We start from the raw sequence: 18,328 nt of genomic DNA on the forward strand, positions 1-18,328 counted from the left end.
CTGTTCTCACACTGCTATGAAGAAATACCTGAGACTGGGTAATTTATAAAGAAAAGAGGTTTAATTCACTCACAGTTCTGCATGGCTGGGGAGGCCTCATCAAACTTAAAATTATGGCAGAAGGCACCTCTTCACAGGGTGGCAGGAGAGAGAACGAGTTCCAGCAGGGAAATGCCAGATGGTTATAAAGCCATCAAATCTGATGAGGACTCACTCACTATTACGAGATCAGCATGAGGGAAACTGCACCCATAATTCAATTACTTCCCAATAGGTCCCTCCCATGACACATGGTGATTATGGGAACTACAATTCAAGATGAGATTTGGGTGGGGACACAGCCAAACCATATCAATCTCTATGACCAGAAAAGGTTCATTTTTCTACACAGCAAAAAAAAAAAAAAAAAAAAAAAAAAAAAAAAAAAAAAAAGAGACAGTTTATTAGCATTAAAGTAACACAATTCACCAAACTAGTTAATATCTTTGTGAATTATTTATTGGAAATACAATGTCAAAAACTTAAGAGTGCATGTATGGGTTGTATAGTAACATCTGTCTCTTGAATTTCTACTTAGAGAAGACAGATATTCAGACATCCCCATAATTTTTAAAATTCTTATAATTAGGGAGTTGTGTGTGGTTGCACACTCTTGTGGTGCCAGATACTCAGAAGACTGAGGCAGGAAGATTATTTGAGCCCAGGAATTCTAGGCTACAGTGTGCTAATATCACACATGTGAATTGCCCTTGTACTCCAGCTTGGGCAACATAGCAAGACACTGTCTCAAAAGATTAAAAAACAAAGAAGCAAAATATTTGTAATTAGGCAAAAAGGTGTAGTCTAATAAACATACATTATAAAAGTTATTTTTAAGATCAAATTCTACACTAAATTTTTTTCTAGTATTTAATATATGATTACTTGTATTTAATAAATCATTGCTAAAGCAAATGATTTCTCACTTCTGAAACACAAAGATTTTCTATTTAAACAACGCTACAAAGAACACTTGTTTTAAAGGCATAATTGAAATTCTTTCTTTTTTTCTTTTTTTTTTTTTTAATTTTGAGACGGAGTCTTCTGTTGCCAGGCTGGAGTGTAGCGGTGCGATCTCGACTCACTGCGACCTCTGCCTCCCAGTTTCAAGTGATTCTCCTGCCTCAGCCTCCTGAGTAGCTGGAACTGCAGGCACACATTACTATGCCCAGCTAATTTTTGTAATTTTAGTAGAGATGGGGTTTCACCATGTTGGCCACGATGGTCTTGATCTCTTGACCTCATGATCTTACCCCCTCAGCTTCCCAAAGTGTTGGGATTACAGACATGAGCCAAAATTCTTTAGTTAAATATATTCTCTATGTTGGTACACAAGAATACTAATGTTCTAGATTAAGCTATTTTGTCTCTTAATATGGAAGAAAGTGTTGTTGAGAGGGAACATCCACATGAATAAATGGAGACAAAATTTTGGAAAGTTTTGCAAGTATTTGTTACTTAGAAAATATGTTTGAGGATTTATTGTCTGGATGCATGGTACTGTGGCAAATGAGATGATCAGTTTGTGAAACACTCTACTCAAAGGACTATCTCTTTGTAAAATAAAATGCTGTGGTATCGGATGTAGTAGTTGAATATTTTGGCAAATGCATAATACTACTTCCTTCTTTTTTTTTTTTTTTTTTTGAGACGGAGTCTCGCTCTGTCGCCCAGGCTGGAGTGCAGTGGTGCGATCTCGGCTCACTGCAAGCTCCGCCTCCTGGGTTTTACGCCATTCTCCTGCCTCAGCCTCCTGAGTAGCTGGGACTACAGGCGCCCGCCACCTCGCCTGGCTAATTTTTTGTATTTTTAGTAGAGACGGGGTTTCACCGTGGTCTCGATCTCCTGACCTTGTGATCCGCCCGCCTCGGCCTCCCAAAGTGCTGGGATTACAGGCGTGAGCCACCGCGCCCAGCACTTCCTTCTAAATATGTGAATAATTACTGGGTTTACTATTTTGTTTGTTTGAACATATAATAATACACTTTTGCTATAGAATGTGTTCCTGACAGAGCACTTACATTTCAGTGACAGTATAATATTATTATTTTTTTTCACTTTGAAATGGAAATTTTCATAATGATGTAACATTTGAAAAAAAAATAAATGACCCAGAAAAGACACTGCATATAGCATTCGGCTTCAGTGTATGCATATATGTATTCACATACCAAAGGAAGGCTTTTATTTTATCATACTGAACACAAGAATCATATCTTTCCACAGATTGTCAACAATACTCAAGTGTAGAACACAATGTATCAAGGAACAAACCACAAGAAAACTAACAAATGTTCTCAGAAATTTTACTGTCAGTAATTTTCCTTCCCAAAATTTCCATGGTACACAAGTGGTTGAAAAACAGCATTATTAAATTCTTCTACTGAGTGAAATGAAGCAACCTTTCAAATTAAGAATAGTATTGTTTATCACTTTCAGGTCTACGGAAGACAAAAGAAGTGGTTACTAATTTTCCCTTAGAGTAAAAAGGTTTATGTAGAAATGCTTTCTAACTGGTATCTTCTCCAATACAAATTGAAACACTTATCTATTTGTATGTGTTGTAACATCACCTCAACTTATAATATCACCTTGGTTAAAATCATAGTCTTGGCCGGGCGCGGTGGCTCAAGCCTGTAATCCCAGCACTTTGGGAGGCCGAGACGGGCTGATCACGAGGTTAGGAGATCGAGACCATCCTGGCTAACACGGTGAAATCCCGTCTCTACTAAAAAATACAAACAAAACAAAACAAACAAGAAAACTAGCCGGGCGAGGTGGCAGGCGCCTGTAGTCCCAGCTACTCGCAAGGCTGAGGCAGGAGAATGGCGTAAACCCGGGAGGCGGAGCTTGCAGTGAACCGAGATTGCGCCACTGCACTCCAGCCTGGGCGACAGAGAGAGACTCCGTCTCAAAAAAAAAAAAAAAAAAAAAAAAAAAAAAAAAAAATCGTAGTCTTAAAAGTATCCGATAAGCCTTAAGAATAAAATATACTTATTCTGGTAAGATAGAGATATTTAAACTCTATAACCTCAGGAACATGGTAAAATGAGATTGCTACTAATATATCAGACAAGTGCAAAAAGGGTCTTATTTAAATTGCAAAACATTTCAATGTTTATTTAATCTATAGACTGTTGTAGGAAAATAAGTTAATGAACTGTGTTAATCTTACTGAAGTCTATAAAAAGAGTTCAGGCTTTTCTATTAGTAGAAAAATTACTAGTCCCTTGTGTCTAGTTTTTCTCCTGTTAGGATATTCAGGAAAAACAAATGGTGGTTTTAGCAGATTTAAAGCTAAACATGGCATGAAACTAATTTCTTAGGCACTGTAACGACGTCTTCAAAAAGTATTTAAAAATTTTCACCTATCGTCCACATCTGAATAATCTGTAAATTAATTGCCAAGGTATCATAAGATGTTCTTAAAACATTGTGGACTTAATACTTTCACCTGATATGTACTTATTCTTAGGAAACTTTTTTGGGATGTACTCCAGGAAAACTAGGAAATAAACTAGGTGCCGTTTGTAGAGCTTAGGTACAGACCAATCAGATTGGATGCCAGCAGATTTGCTTTAGCACTTGTCAAATAATTCACTCTGTATCTAATCCAGAAGAGCAGTGTAAGGAAGGCAAGGAGTCACAGGTCAACATGTCAGCAGGCCTGTACTGTGAGCATTATAGATTGGAGCAGCAGGAGAGAGAGCTCTAAATGGGAGCTTTCCAGAGAGAGGGTCAGCGTAAGGGTGAGGACTGAAAAGAAAAGATTATGTGATTACGTGATTTAACATCAGGATAGTAGGCTTCATTAAAAAGTCATGAACTCTGTAGCTTATGTTCATCAATACCACAGTATTGATATAGTAATGTTATTGTAAAAATGAATGAAAAATAAATTAAAAATTATTGCAAAAATGTATAAATGAATAAGAACAATGCATGGCACACAAAAAACCAATATGTAAGAGATGAAGGAAAGATGAGGATATGATAAGAAAAATGAAGTATTTAGAAAAAGTGATTGCGAGAACTATTAACTTTCTGAAATATGTCGTGACTTAAAGAGAATAATAAAAGTTTCCAGTTGACCTTGTTCCTAGATACAATGTCCTTTTAGAAGGGCAGGCTCATGTTATTTGCTAAATAAATAAATATAATTCTAACTCACAACTTGATATAAAAAAAGATTTTAAAAATCATATAAATATACTTTACTGGGAGATGAATTTCAGATTAAGTCTAAGAAAAAGCAAGTTATTGGACAACAAAAAGTAAATGATAATCATCACGGCAATGCAAAAGTAAAAGTGAAAGTAAATGTGTAGCTGAAAGAACTTGGGCAGTGAAAAGGGAGAAAAAATTCGTGTTACTCACTAATATCCTTATCTGACAAAGAGTAGAGCTAAAGAAACCTTTCAAACCTTGATGGAGTTTCAAGAATATAATTTACAATAATAAATATAACAAATAGAAAAATAATAACAGACATATTAAAAATCCTAATTTACAGAGAGCAAATTTTGAAAATAGCAAAATCCTCATCATTCCTATGGAGTCAATAGATACAGCTTTGATTTCTGGTTTATCATAAAACGATGGCAGTATAACCTCAATTAAAATTAAAACTCACGTCTTCATCATAACTGTGAGATGGACAGTACTAGGAACTTCAAACTACCTGTACATATGGAAAATAAACACACCAATTCACCAGAAATAGCTCCGGACTGTATACCTAGCTGTGACAGAATACAGACACAATAACTTCAGAAAGCCAGATACCATGCTGAATGCAGAATACTGAGAGCAAATCTGATATCTGATACATTACAGCGATAGCTATTGAGGAATCAAAAGGGAGAAGCTTGAAAGGTTGTGGGACGTGTACTGAGAAGGCGCCACTTCTTTAGGATAAGGTGATAACATGGAAAGAGGAATCATCTCTTGGAGATTTGGTGGTAAAGAAAAAGAACGATCAGGAAAAGAAATAGCTGGAGTCCATTATCCTTAGCAGACTAACACAGTAACAAAAAACCAAATGCCACGTGTTCTAACTTGTAAGTGGGAGCAAAATGATGAAGCCCCAAGGAAACATCCAGGAGAATAACACACACTGGAGTCTTTTGGAGGGCAGAGGGTGAAGTGTGGGAGGAGGGAGAGGATCAGGAAAAATAACTAATGGGTACTAGGCTTAATACTGGGTGATACAATAATCTGTATAACAAACCTCCATGAGACAAGTTTACCTATGTAACAAACCTGTACTTGTACCCCTCAACTTAAAATACATATTTAAATAAATAAGACATAAATGATCCTGCTGAAATACAAGGAAATTATAAATTCATAAGTCACGCCCTTAATTAGTTTTCTATTTTATTGCTTCTATAATAAATTACCATATCTTGGTAGCTAAAACAAGAAGTCTGAAATCATTTTCACTGAAATCATTTCACTTGACTTTCACAAAGTCAGGATGTTAGCCAGACCGCTTCTTTCTGAAGGCTCTAGCGAAGAGTCTCTTTCTGGCCTTTTTAAGTTTCTAGTGGTTGCCTGAGGCCTTGGCGTATGAGCCTTTCCTTTATTTTCAAAGTGTTTCACTCAAATCTCCGCTTCCATCATTGCTTTGCCTTCTGTCTCTGATCCTCCTGTTTCCTCCTTATAAAGACTGTTTTGATTATATTGGGTATACTTGCATAATCCAGGATAATTGCCACATCTCAAGATTCTCAATTTAATAACAAAACTCCCTTTTGTCATATAAAGTAACATTCACAGGTTCCAGGGACGAGAACACGAAAATATTTGGGGCCCATTATTGAAAATTACAGCATTGCCTTCCTACCCAAATAAAAGAACACAATAAATTTAAAGAAACTGCACTTTTCTATGCCAGTGGAAGAGGGCAGTCTTGAACTAAGAAACCTAGTTAGACCCCCACTCTTTCTTGTATGAGTGAAATAACTGTTATTGCTGGTCTCTGGGGAAATAAAATTGGGAAGTGAACAGAAAGTAGAAGACACCATCGATACAATGGTTCAGAAAGAAGAAAAAATCAGAAAATATTTCAAATTATGAATTTTTCTCACCAAATATAAATTCAAGGCATCAAGACAACTGCATCACAATACTCCAGTCAGAATAAAATATACTTGAAGAATTATCAGATAAGAGAAATACCTTAAATGTAGAATTCAAAAACAATATAGAAATGTATGAAAAACAAAGACATAAAACAAAAATTAATCAAACTCAGGAAAGAATCTTGAACAAAAACACCACATGCATACATAATGAGGGGTAATGAAAATCTATAACATATTCAATTAGAGTACCTGGAAGAAAAAATAAAACAACATAAAATAAATAATACATAATAATAAAATCAATCTAAACATCAATCTACATATCGAAATGAATTAAAATAAATTAATAAGAAATCTAAGGAATTATATCACATAAAGAAAGAAACATAATACATAAAATAAACATACAATAAGTATAACAAAATAAGATGGCAGAGTTGGAACATGACGTTTCAGTCATATAAATTAATGTAAATAGGTTTAACTCAAAGATTTTCAGATTGGCTCACAAATAAAACATAACTCTGAGCTGTATAAAAGAGGCCTAAAAATAAAGGGGCAAATATGTACTTAGGAGAAATGTTTGAATATCAAGAAAGTAGAAGTTGCATTCCAAATACCAGACAAAGGAATTCAGGACAAAAAGGAACTAAATATGCCAAACAAGATGATTCAGTATTGTATAAGCCCCAATTCACAATGAGGTATAAAAACTACCAATATCTACATATAAAGTGACATGATAATAATCTACATAAACAGAAACTACAGGAGACCCAAGAAGATATAAACAGAAAACACTAATAAGAGAGTTAGATACAGCACTCACAGTTAAATATAGGCCAAGTGAACCAAAAATGAGGAAATAAAATTTGTGAACAGCATAATCCTTAACATAAAAGTTTAGGTGATGTCTCAAACATTTTACCCTGTAAGAAAGAATATATATTCTGCTCAAGCACACAGATAACTTTAACAAACAATTGTTCAAACATTACATTTTAAAACAACATCATTAAGTTACATGCCATAGAGAAATTACAAATAGTTTCTTATAAAATTATATAAAAAGACTAGAAATTCAAAATAAAAATTCAAAAAAATCTTTCCATCTGGAAATTTGAAAACTTTCTATTGAAAATCTCCAAAATGAAAAGGAAAATATAAATCCAAATTGTAGAACTTGTAAAATATGACAGTATAAACAACTAATATGAAAAGAATACATTTTAAAGAGGTGGGCATTATCAATGAAAATTTAAGAATGCACATGCAAATCAACTCAACAAGGTAGAAAAGGCATAAGGTAAATCAAAGGGAAATACAAGATTAAGACAACAAATACAAAGATAATGAGCAATCAATAAATCAAAATGTTTATTAAAAGCTAATGAAAATAATTGAAAAATAAATAAAAGTAATTAGAAAAACAGATCTTCAAAATAAAAGATTATAAAGGAAAACTAAACATTGCAAAAGAAAATTAACACAAAAGACATTTTACACAAAAGAAAAACTGACATTTTCCCCAAATTCATAAAAAATTTTCAAAATTTTCAAAAATTTTCAAAGCATTTTTAATGAATTTATATAAAGTGTCTGTTTTTGTTAATTTTCTTTGCAATGTTTAGTTTTCCTTTGTAATCTTTTATTTTGAAGATCTGTTTTTTCAAATTTTTTCATTTATTTTTACCCAAAGAACAGACACTCCTCAAAATAAGTCATTTATTCAGCCACCAAACATATGAAAAAAAGCTCATCATCACTGGTCATTAGAGAATTTCAAATCAAAACCACAATGAGATACCATCTCACACCAGTTAGAATCACTATCATTAAAAAGTCAGGAAACAACAGATGCTGGAGAGGATGTGGAGAAACAGGAACGCTTTTACACTCTTGGTGGGAGTGTAAATTAGTTCAGCCATGTGGAAGACAGTGTGGCGATTCCTTAAGGATCTAGAACCAGAAATACCATTTGACCAAGCAATCCCATTACTGGATATATACCCAAAGGATTATAAATCATTCTACTTTAAAAACACATGCACGCATATGTTTACTGCGGCACTATTCAAAAGAGCAAAGTCTTGGAACCAACACAACTGTCCATCAATGATAGACTGGATAAAGAAAATGTGGCATATATACACCATGGAATACTTTGCAGCCATTAAAAAGGATGAGTTCATGCCCTTTGCAGGGAGATGGATGAAGTTGAAAACCATCAATCTCAGCAAACTATCACAAGAACAGAAATCCAAACATCACATGTTCTCACTCATAAGTGGGAGTTGAACAATGAGAACACATGGACACAGGGAGGGGACCATCACACACTGGGGTCTGTCAGGGACAGGGGGGCTAGAGGAGGAATATCATTAGAAGAAATACCTAATGTAGATGTCAGGTTGATGGGTGCAGTAGTATACATGGCATGTGTATACCTACGTAACAAAACTGCACGTTCTGCACATGTACCCCAGAATTTAAAGTATAATAAAAAAAGAAAATGTTGCTGAAATGCATACATTTTTAAGGAAAATACATGGATTTTTACTACATGGATTGTAGTTAAATCTGACTACAATAGAGGAAAAAACCAGAAAATTTCCATGGAAGATATAAGGAAAGTTATTAAAATAAACTACAGAAATGTACCAACTTCAGATGATTTCACTGGGGACATTTAGCAGCATTTAGCAACAAGGTTAGAAAATTGCATTGCCACATAAGTTGTTCCAGAATATATGTAAAGTTGATACCTAAACCTGATGAATGGAACCCCCAAAGGAAAATTATACACAAAGCTTAGTAATGAATATTGATACAAAAATTATAAATAAAACATTAGCAACAGAATCTAACAGCATATTCAGACATTAATACATCACAGTAAAACCTATCATCATTCATTATGTTTGTTTTTCTCAAAGTTTTTCAATGGCACTTGTTCTGAGTTTAAAATGCATCTTTATGCTCACTGCCTCTACAAAAGATTCAGACAAATGACTCAAAGACAAAGACATGGTGAAGTCATTCCGAATGACATTTGAAGAGTAAGACTAGTTCTCTCTGTAAATGAAAGCTTTTTCAAAGAAAGTCAATAACAATAGTGAAGATCTGAATCATCCCTGATGTACTCTGCTGTAGCTTTGACACAGAGCACAACCAAAGAGTGGACTGAAATCAAAAGAAAAAGAAAATACCTTCACATTTCTTGGAAAATCCCTATTTCAGAACCCAGCCAAACTTAGAGATTTTGGAGAACGTTTGTTCTAGAAATGTGATATCCATTGAGGAAAGACTCAGTTTATTTCTGCATTAGGAGAGTATTTGTGTTAGTTCAAAGACAAGAAGGGATTGAAGTTACCTCCTAAATTTTGTTGATGAGAGTGAATCTACCACAGATCAGCTGACTTTCAAAATGTGAGGCAGCTACCAATTGATTTGCTTTCAGAATGTTCACTGTAGTGATCTGGCATTGATCAATTAAACATGAAAATCTGTTATGGTATTGCTTGTCATGATTAAATAACGGCCACTAATTAAAAGTGTAAAACCTGTTTGAGTCTTCCCTTATAATCATTAGTATAGACTTTCTTTTCTAGAACTATGGGAATTCATTATTTTCATGACCTTGAATTTATTGTAGATTAGGAGATGCCCTCTCTAGCCAACTCGAATTAGTTTAACAATTTTTTTTTTTTAATTTAAAAGACTCATTCTTTCATCATCTAGTTGATCCTGTTGGTAGGCATAGATTTTCTTACCAAGCCCTCTTGTTCCTCCCGTGTTTTAGAATTGCATCACTGAAGCATTAGGGTACAGAAAAGTTTATCTCTTAAGCACAGTGTGGTTTATATTATGTAAATTTATGGAGTTCATGTGTTGTTCTCTTTTTACTATAAATGTAATATGGACTCCAAAGTATGTTTTCTGCCATGTACACCTTCCTGGTTTTTCTGTTCATAGCTGTTTTTCCATTTCCTCATTGTTTAATGTCTTCTCATAAGACAGTATGCTTTGTGCGTGTTTCATTACTTAGTGAAATTTAGTTAATCAATAACTATGTTATTTCTTTTGTGGAGGGGTGGAAATAAGGAATGCTTTGACGTCTTTTTTACTCGATTAGATTGACCTATTTGCGATATATTAAATCTTTTTACCATTCTGCAGCAGTTACAGAATACTGCGGCAGACACTGGTAATTACCTATTCAATATTTATACTCTCTATGGAAAGGCATAACTCCTATTTAGGGGGAGGTGCCCACTAAAAGCTATGTTACTTCCTTAGTAGTTATGGTCAACGAGATGTAATTCAGTAGACACTAGATGGGGCTTGAGGAAGCCCCTTTAAAATTGGGCTGCCTATTGCCTCATGGTCATTTGCCATCACCTTCTCTTTTCCTATATAACTTTCCAAGAATGATAATGAGATGCTAAAAGTAGAGAAACATCTTCTGACATGCATAGACTGAAGATTCCAAACAGAAACAGTAGAAGGTGCCTGGGACAGTGAATATATCATAAAACCACTGTGCCAGCCTTGCACTCTCTTCCTCTGAACGAATTAAATGAGGAGGAAAAACTAATTTATTAAAGAAAGTTTTGTGTGTATGTGTGTGTCTAATAATTTTCTGCAAAATGCAGCACTAACTTCTATAAATACCTTTGATTAAACATTATTAGTATATTCATAATGCCAGTGTATACTCAGTAATCATAGAGTAAAAATAATTACATTACTTTACATTGACTTAGTGTCATATGATGTGACATTAGCAAATATACTTGGAATTATCATACTAGAAAAAGATACTTGGAAATTGATATCTACAGGAATATACCTTTATTGATATATGTTGTACAAAACCTTTTTTTCAAGTGTTTGAATATTTATGTTTATTTTTCTGAAGTATCCAGGATGGTATCACTGATCAATACAAACAAAGGGATACAATTTAATTATTGATTGTTTGAAGTATTCAGACTAAAAAGTCAACTAAACTTTCCACATTTAAAAACTGCTTTGGCATCATGTAGATCTATTGGGTATATATGGTATTATAGAAAATAATACTATAATATTTTTAAATGATTCTACATAGAGACGATATTGGAATCTGTAGTCATAAAAATTCTATCATCTTTTAAAATCTCCCTATGACAAGAGATAAAGCTTAACATTTATTATCCTTCTACCAAGAACAAAATTTACTCTTAAGTGCCTCTGCTTAACCAACCTTAAAATGATTTAATTTTGGTCATTAATTCCTTATTAACATACGAAATATAACAAAAAGGAGACAGATTTTATTGAATTTTAAGAAATCTTTTGATTAATTCTGAGATAAATGCTTCCTGCCTCATCTTTTCTTTGGCATAAAAACGTTACTCTTTCTGATTACGTAAAGTTTGCTACATTGAATAAATAAGAACAGAGGGAAACAAAATCTTTGTGTTTAAATCTCTATAACAAGTTTACAGGCTTCATTCTGCTGTTATCTCCAGAAATTCTCTAAGTTGAGTTTATTTAAACTCTTAAGTGGTTTACTATTAAATATATAAACAAGCACTTAACAAAATGTATTTCAAGGCACATGGATCGTCCCTGGGTCTAACTTCCCATCACACCTCTGTTAATTCAAATAACATTACATTAACAAATGAGCATTTAAAATGACACAGGTGAGATATCACACAATTAAGTGTGATTTCAATATGATCTTGAGGCATACAGAATAGTGCCTGTGTCAGATGAGAAGTGTTCTAGCTTTGGATCTGTGTATATAATAGTTTTTGGAGCTTGAGAAAGACTCATACTTTGGGGTTTAGTTTCCGAAAAGGAAAAGAATATGTTGACATATATAGTGTTTAATTTTTCTACTATATCTGAAAGCCAATAAACTTTGTGGAAGGATAACAGAAAATATTGTTCTGTTTCTAATATCTTTTCCTTCCAGGCTGAATTTGAGTTTCATTAGTTATCTCACATTTCCGTGTTATAGCTTGAGCCAGAAGGGAGGGCATAAAAAATGTTGGCTTTGGTATCAGCAGATCAGAAAAGAGGTGGACTGCATCACAGTTTTACTGCATCACAGTTTTACTGCGTACACCCCATGTAACCTTTAACAAAGCAATTAACCTTCAGACACTCAGTTTTATCATCTACTCAATAGAGATTACTATTCCTCCAGATGTAAACAGTGAATGAGATAATTTTTGAAGGCACCTAATAAAGTGGATGGTACATTGTATGAAGTCAATAAATATTAGGCTAATTATAATTTTACGTTAAAAACATAGAGATAAACTCTGACATGGAATGGTAGTTTATTATGATTTATTGATGGTAACTCAAATAAGTTTATCAGATTCCAGGACGGCAGTAATCATGTTTCTTCACAAAATACGAGCATATTGAATTATGTTTATCCTTAATCATGTTTACTTACTGAATTTGAATAAGATAACAACATAATTGTACTTCAAAAGAATAAGTGGAAGTGGAACAGTTCTTATATTTTGATAGAGGAGAGTCTTAGTGAAAGCCTGGATAATTTAAAGATAATTTAGGGAGCACAGGAAGGGAGTTTCTAAAGGATTGGTCTATGTTGGGACATTTTAAGAAGACCTAGGTCAGCAAGAGTTGATGAAGCACAGACCAAAGTGGAAGGAAATAAATCAAGTTAAGTGAACTGAAAATGAAATTTCCCTGTATTACTTCTGGTTAGCCAAATGGGTTTGGGATTTTCATCAGAGGTTGGGGAAGTTGTTCATTTTTTATTTTTATTTATTTTTTTATTTTTGAGATGGAATCTCGCTCTGTCACCCAGGCTGGAGTGCAGTGACCAGATCTCAGCTCACTACAAGCTCCGCCTCCCGGGTTCACGCCATTCTCCTGCCTCAGCCTCCCGAGTAGCTGGGACTACAGGCGCCCGCCACCTCGCCTGGCTAGATTTTTGTATTTTTTTTTTTTACTAGAGACTGGGTTTCACAATGTTAGCCAGGGTGGTCTCGATCTCCTGACCTCGTGATCCGCCCGTCTCGGCCTCCCAAAGTGCTGGGATTACAGGCTTGAGCCACCGCGCCCGGCCAGGGGAGTTGTTTATTAGTATCTCGTGTGGCTTAAATTCTGTACACATTTTTATGAATATAAACTGTAATCAAGGTATAGTGTTTTATTTTGTTTTGTTTTCTACTAAAGTCCTTTAAAGTTGGGTGACATTAAATACCATATTTAAATTAACTAATCTTTCTTCTGTACTGTTGAAATTAGCTCACTTTTTGATTTTTTTTTTTTTTGCCATGATGCTTGTGTTGTAGTATCAATGAGTTATTGATGAAGACGGTGTTTAAGTCTTATGTTAATCTGTGCTCATTGTTACTAAATCTACTTCTCAGCTGAGAGACTGTATATTCATACAATTTATGTCAGTTATTATAATTATCTATGATTTGCAAACCAAATGTAGACTTCTATGAAAAGGTTTATCTTGCTCATTGGTCACGAAACATCAACAGAGTAATAGAACCAATATTTTTCAAACTTACCTCTGTGGCTTGGTAATGATGACAAGATAGGCTAAACCAGCTTTCCTGCTATTCTAGAATCAGTTAAAGTCATTTCAGTTAGTTACCAATGAATCATAGTAAACTATCGTATTCGACATCAGGGTCTGTATGTTTTAACATCTGATTTAGCACTGATGAGTACTAGTTCAATATCCTTTTCTTCTTCAATTATGGTTACTGTTTTTATTTTTATATCTGCAACATTTATCTATTCTCATCTACTTTTAGACATATTTGAAGATTCGTGATCTTAAACAGGTCTAAAATAGAATTTTTAAATTGCTTATATATTCAGCTGAAGTTAGATCAAATATTGAAACTGAGAGGCTTTATGCTTTATTTTTATGCATCTTCATGCTTTTATATAGATATGTTTTGAAGAGTGTTTTTTGTGAAGCATATATATATATCACAAAATCAAAAGTGTATATTGTATATCCTTCACAAAAGCATGACAATAACCATTAAACTCTTTATGTTCTCAATTACATGCTTATGAGAGACTAAATACAGAAACAATAGTCAAAGTATATATAATATTATGACTAACTTACAATCTGCAGCAACCAACTCATCTTGTTATCTATGAGTCAGACTTGTAGGAAATCAAACCACTGTCTCTATGAAACTATCCAGATAGTAAAACAAAAGCCTCTATAACAATGGGACCCAAATGGCCAGGACTTGATTAGTAACTGACAGCTTACTTAATTTTTGTCCCTATTTCCAACTTAGTGCCAACCAAAAAAAAGCCAAAAACTCAACCCTCACCTATGATGCCCCATTTCTATTTAACCTGCCTACAGCTTCCTCATGCCAACATCCTCTTGTTAGAATATACATAAACCTTTCCTTTTTTTCCACAATGAAGTTTTCCCACTCCTCTGCCTGCCTTTGACTCTCTGCAAAACCAGAAGGAGTGGCGCCTGACTCCCTTGCTACAGCAAAGTCTGAATAAATAGTCTATGTCTGTTCTCATTTGCTTGGTTTTTGTTTATTTCTGCAATTGCCTAAGCTATGTATAATGAGTTTAGTTTAATACATTCAGTGTGACCTTTTTTATATATTAGACTTTGTGCCAGAGACCATCGTTATCACAATGAACGAGATAAATGAAATTCATGCCTTCACTAAATTTACAATTGGCAAAGAAAATAAGCAGGTAATACAAAATATTAGCAAGATGGTTTAACTGTGAAGACTCAGCTAGGTTGTTATGGGAACACAGAGCAACCTGTATAGAGGAAAGATTCTGTAGCTAAAAGACAATAGTACATATCTAATATGTTTTTACTGTAAACATGTAGTAAATGATTTAATAAATGCAATCAGTTATATGTATTATTTCTAATTCCTTTATTTACAAAACGATTATCATTTTCATTATTATTGCTTAAAATACTTGCAATATACATTCCTTAAATATGCCTTCAGATTTGCTTTTATGCTGATATATATTCAGCTCAGCATATCTTTCCCCTTTAGGACTAATGAGCTCAGACACTTCCTTGATAAGTATTTAATAAATGTTTCCTTTTAGGTTCTTATATGTTTTTTACTTTATACATTGATCAAATGGAAAATCTTTCTAATTTAGATTTGGTAATTAGAATTATCCAACTGTCTCATATTAAGACAACTTAATTTCAGTTTATAAAATAATCTCTGTAAAAAAATTGGTCATATTATTACACAACAAATTGCTTCTCCTCTGAGGATAAAATGGAATAGTAGCTATCCAGTGTATCACTAGGTTGCTGAAATCTTTCTGAAATCCTAACTCTATCCAAGTGTTCAAATATTGTCCCTCACAACCAGTACCTTAAAATTTTGAATTGTATCTATAATTTGGAACTAAAATGTTATTATGCCAAATTCATAAACTTTTTTTTTTTTTGAGGCGGAGTCTCGCTCTGTTGCCCAGGCTGGAGTGCAGTGGCGCGATCTCGGCTCACTGCAAGCTCCGCCTCCCAGGTTCATGCCATTTTCCTGCCTCAGCCTCCCAAGTAGCTGGGACTACAGGCTACAGGCGCCCGCCAACACGCCCGGCTAATTTTTTTGTATTTTTAGTAGAGACGGAGTTTCACCGTGTTAGCCAGGATGGTCTCGATCTCCTGACCTCGTGATCCGCCTGTCTCCTCCTTCCAAAGTGCTGGGATTACAGGCGTGAGCCACCGCGCTCGGCCTCATAAACTATTTTTAACAAGTTGACTAAAAATGAACTGCAGAAAATCTGTTTGCTCTTCTTCAACGATTTTTTTTTTCCATTTTCTTATTAGTACATGGATACGTGAATTGTAACTTAAATTGGGTCATGTGACATTTTTAATGATGAGCAATGCTTATTTCTCATCTAACTTATCTCTAATGATAGACTATAATTCCTCACACTTAATTGGTAGTTATTAAAATTTGGGGATGTGCAAAATGCCTTGGAAGCAAAGAGGAATGTGTGATAACTCCGGTTGAAAGAATTATGGTAGGTTTAAAAAGACACCTGGACTTTGAATTTTAAGTATGATTTTGTAAAAGAGAAAAAAAGACAAAAAATATTTTCCCAGAAATATAATTTCTGGATATCTCCTGACTATAGAGTTATGGACTGTATGAACACAACACACGCGCGCACACACACACACACACATATATATATACACACTTTTATACACTCGAAAATGGATATTTTTAAATTAATGGTGAAGCCTACAAAAAGTAAATAGAATCACTTAAAGGATGAAAACAAATTATAAATACCAAGCCAGGTAAATCACATGGTGATGAACACTGGGTAATTTTGGAGCATGTATTTAGATCCAAGTAACTTAACGGCTTCCACAGATTGATTTTTGGCTGTGATCTGGTCATGGAAAAAGTGAAAGAAATAAAAGCCTAAAAAAAAATTCTACTCTTAGGAGGATAAGACTCAAAAGCTATTTCTTAATCAAGATCTAAAGGAAACATAAAAACAATAATGTGAGGTAATAATCAAAGAGGTAATAGCAAATATTTTTCAAAATAGTTGACAAAGATAAATATGCATAATGGAAATTTTCTAGTCACACAGTAAAACTTTAAAGAGCAATAGGAAACTTTAAAAATAATCAGAAACAAAGGAGAAATAAAATATTCTGGTGAAAGGTGACTTCTCAAGGGCACCAGTGGAATCTAGATAGTAATCAAAATTCTGTAGAAACTCTCAGTCAAATAAAATTGCGTTTTTAGTAAAACTTTTTTTTTCTTTTCAAAAAAAAGGGTGGAAAAAATGAAGAATTTACAGTCAAGAGAATCATATGGGAAATTCTTAAGTAACTTACTTTAATAGATGGGAGCTGATTCTAGAAGCAAGGTCAAAAAAAGAAGAAACGATGAGTAAAGATAATGATAAATGCTTGTATGTGTTTAAACAAGTATATAGTGTATAAAAATACTTGAATGATGTCTAAATTTTGTTGTTTAAAAATACATTAAATACTGGGAATTATAGCATTTAAGCAAAGTGAAAGAAATGTGATTGACATTATAGTAGCTTATGATCCTCCTATGTCTTGAGAAGAGAGTAAATTATTAAGAGAAGACACCGTAAAGCTAACATTGCAGGTTATCATTTCAACAGCAACTACCTGAAGAATAGAAAGAAAATGCATATCTTCTTAACCAGTAAAAATGAGAACTAGGTATCAGAATTTGAAAAAGTAGATCAATTTGAAAGTGTGCAATACTTCAGAAAACACCCACATGATCATCTCCATAAATGCAGAAAAGGTTTTTGTTGAAATTCAACATCCCTTCATGTTAAAAACCCTCAAAAAACTAGGCATCAAAGGTACATACCTCAAAATAAAATGAACCATCTGTAACAAACCTACAGTCAACATTATACCGAACAGGCAAAAGCTGGAAGCATTCCTCTTGAAAACTGGAACAAGAACAGGATGCCCACTCTCACCCCTCCTATTCAACATACTACCGGGAGAGCAATCAGGCAAGAGAAAGAAATATTACAAATTTTTACAAACCTAATAATGAAGTTTCAAAATATATAAAGTAAATCTCACACAATCGCAATGAAATGGAAACAAATCCACCATTATATCGGAACACTTTTATTCTAGTATTTTTGTCAAGCAGGTACATATTTATTAAAGGAATAGAAAAACAATCAATAATAATAATTGCCATATAGAAACTTCTGCCAATTATTACAAAATAAACATTTGAAAGCATGCACAGACAAGTTGTAAAATTAAGCATATATAATGAATTACAATACAAGCCAAAGAAATCCAAAGAAAAGATTTTATACAGAACAGTTTCTTACCAAAATAGGATTTTTATAAATCAAAAACCACAAAAAGATGAAAAAATAAATCTTCAGGAATTTACATGTCATATACATTTCTAAATAATATTTGAGTTCAGATGAAATAAAAATGGAAATTCAGCTAACACAATTAAAATACTACTTATCAAACTTGTGAGATGTTGGTAAAGTAGTAGTTAGAGGTAAATTTATAGTCTAAGGTATACGTATTAAGAAAAAGAAAGACTAAACAAATAAATGCAGCATTTGTGTTATGCATTTAGAAAATGAACACTAATGTATACACAAAGAAAATAAAA

The sequence above is a fragment of the Macaca mulatta genome, chromosome 5 (assembly GCF_049350105.2).
Source record: "Macaca mulatta isolate MMU2019108-1 chromosome 5, T2T-MMU8v2.0, whole genome shotgun sequence".
In the NCBI taxonomy this organism is placed as follows: domain Eukaryota; kingdom Metazoa; phylum Chordata; class Mammalia; order Primates; family Cercopithecidae; genus Macaca; species Macaca mulatta.